We start from the raw sequence: 2,698 nt of genomic DNA, 5'->3' as shown, positions 1-2,698 counted from the left end.
CTCAAACTCCTGACCTCAAGTGATCTGCCCACGTTGGCCTCCCAAAGTGCTAGAATTACAGGTGTGAGCCACCACGCCCAGCCGTTGCCTGGCTAATTTTATTGTTTAGAGATGGCGTCTTGCTACATTCCCCAGGCTGGTCTAGAACTCCTGGGCTCAAGCAATCCTCCCACCTTGGCCTCCCATAGTGCTGGCATTACAAGTGTGAGCCACTGCACCTCGCCTCTCAGGTCTTACCCTTGATGAGGACTCCAACAATAAGCTTTCCTAATGGGGAACCTGTATATCAGAGGCCCCTGGACTTGAGGACTGTGTAGAATAAGCACCTCAATTGCCTGATCTCTCAAGGGATTAGGGATTGTCTTTTCTTGGCTTTCTGTGACTGTGGCAAACTTCTTGACAAATGGAATTTTGTTCTCTCTCTGATACCTAGGCTCAGTCATAGACAAAAAAAGTTGATATTTTTCTGTGAGCTGACACTTGCTCCAGCAGACCAGTACCCAACTTCTGGAGAGGGACCAGGTGAGATATGCTTCTCTGGCATGAGGTAAGAGTCAACCGTGGTGTGCCCTTTCTCTTCCAAGTCTTACCAGGGCACTTTCTGGCAGCCCTTCTAGTGCCTTGGTCAGTATTTGTGAATGGTTGGTGGTCAGTGAGTTCCCTGGGTACAGAAAGAAATGGTATTTTCAGTGGTTAGTGAACCATACTTTTGAGACACCTCGGGCCCAAATCACTCAAGGCAGCAGCCCCTGGTCATTCAGCCCTGAGGTTGACTCTGGCTGTATCTGGATGTATCTTTCAAGTTGTGATGGCTGACTTGGCCAACAGCCCCAGGGAATCAGAGCCTGATTTCCCAATGAGAGGAGATTTGCTAACCCAGTATGAGTGATGATGTGCCTGTCTCTCCTCCTCTCTCCATTTCAACCGTGTTGCTTCTCCAATATAAATCATAATTCCTTCCCTGAAGTTGTTTACAGTCTGTCGAGGGTCACAGCATGTGCCTCCAGGCTGCAAACCCAGGAGGACTCTGTATGCTGAGAGTGGTTGATCAATGGATCATAGGAGGGTGAAGAGGCAGGGAGTGATCCAGGGTGATGAAGAAAGGCTTCAGGACATGAACCTGGCTGTGAGTGATGATCTGATCTGCATAATATGGCTTAGGTGGGGAAGTGCATCCACCACAGCGGAAAAGCATGGACCAAAGGCCCAGACTGTGCAAGCCCATTGTATTAATAGATTGGATATTAAGGGAGAATAACATTTATGGAATCACAGGATGTTAGATCTGAAAGGGATATTAGAGCATGTTTGGTCATGCCCCTCTTTTAATAAAAGAGGAAACCAAGACTCACACAGGACAAATTGGCTCTATCACTGATCTGGCTTAGGAGTAAAGTAGAAACTCTTGTCCAGAGTGATGGGTCATGGCTGGATAGCTAGCAGAGTAGGATGCCAGGTTCATGAGGGGGTTTGTGCACTGTCAGCCTGGGTGAGCAGAGCAGCAGCAGGCACAGAGGGAGGGGGACAGCAAGGCAGCAGCTCCATTGATGTGCAAGCCTTCCCTTTCCTCCCCTGCCACTGCTCCTGGGACTCTTAATGAGATACAAGAAGAGAGGCCAGGTGTGGCTCACACCTGTAAATCCCACCACATAGGGAGGTGGAGGTGGGTGGATCACTTGAGGCCAGGCATTCAAGACCAGCCTGGCCAACATGGTGAAACCTCATCTCTACTAAAACTACAAAATTTAGCTGGGCGTGGTGGCGTGCACCTGTAGTTTCAGCTACTTGGGTGGCTGAGGCAGGAGAATCGCTTGAACCAGGGAAGTGGTGTGAGCCAAGATCGTGCCACTGCACTGCATCTTGGGTGACAGAACGAGACTGTCTAAAAAAAAAGAAAAAAGCAAAGAAGAGAAAGGAGAAAGGGGAGACACCAGAAGGATGATGCTATTGATCTGACCAACTAAGGGTAACCTACCCAGGAACTCCCACCTGTGAGGGCTAGTGTTTGTGGGCCAAAATTTTAACCCTATAGGTAGAGCCTGGAACATTTAGGTTATATAGTCATGTATTGCCAAACGACTGGAATGTGTTCTGAGAAATGTGTTGTTAGGCGATTTTATCATTGTGTGAACATCATAGAGTGTACTTACACAGCCTAGATGGTATAGGCTACTGCACACCTAGACTATATGGACAACCTGGTGCTCCTAGGCTCCAAGCCTACAAGGCATGTTACTGTACTGGATACTGTATGCAATTGTAACACAAGTCTAAGTATTTGTATATCTAAACTTGGAGAAGGTATGGTAAAAAACACAGTACTAAAGGAAAAAAATGTTATAAGATAAAAATGGTACATGTGTATTGGGTACTCACCATGAATGGAGTTTATAGGACTGGAAGTTGCCCTGGGTGAGTGAGTGAGTGAGTGAATATGAAGGCCTAGGAATTATTGTACACTTTATAAACACTGTATACTTAGGCTACTCTTAATTTATAAAAATTATTATTATATATATTTTTTGAGATGGAGTCTCCCTTTGTGGCGCAGGCTGGAGTGCAGTGGCATGATCTTGGCTCACTGCAACCTCTGCCTCCTGAGGTCAAGCAATTCTCCTGCCTCAGCCTCCTGAGTAGCTGGGATTACAGATACATGCCACCATGTCCGGCTAATTTTTGTATTTTTAGTAGAGACGGG

Source organism: Colobus angolensis, unplaced genomic scaffold, assembly GCF_000951035.1.
Source record: "Colobus angolensis palliatus isolate OR3802 unplaced genomic scaffold, Cang.pa_1.0 Scaffold182, whole genome shotgun sequence".
NCBI lineage: Eukaryota > Metazoa > Chordata > Mammalia > Primates > Cercopithecidae > Colobus > Colobus angolensis.
The sequence above is the reverse complement of the archived record's forward strand: the minus strand, read 5'-3'. Positions refer to the sequence as shown.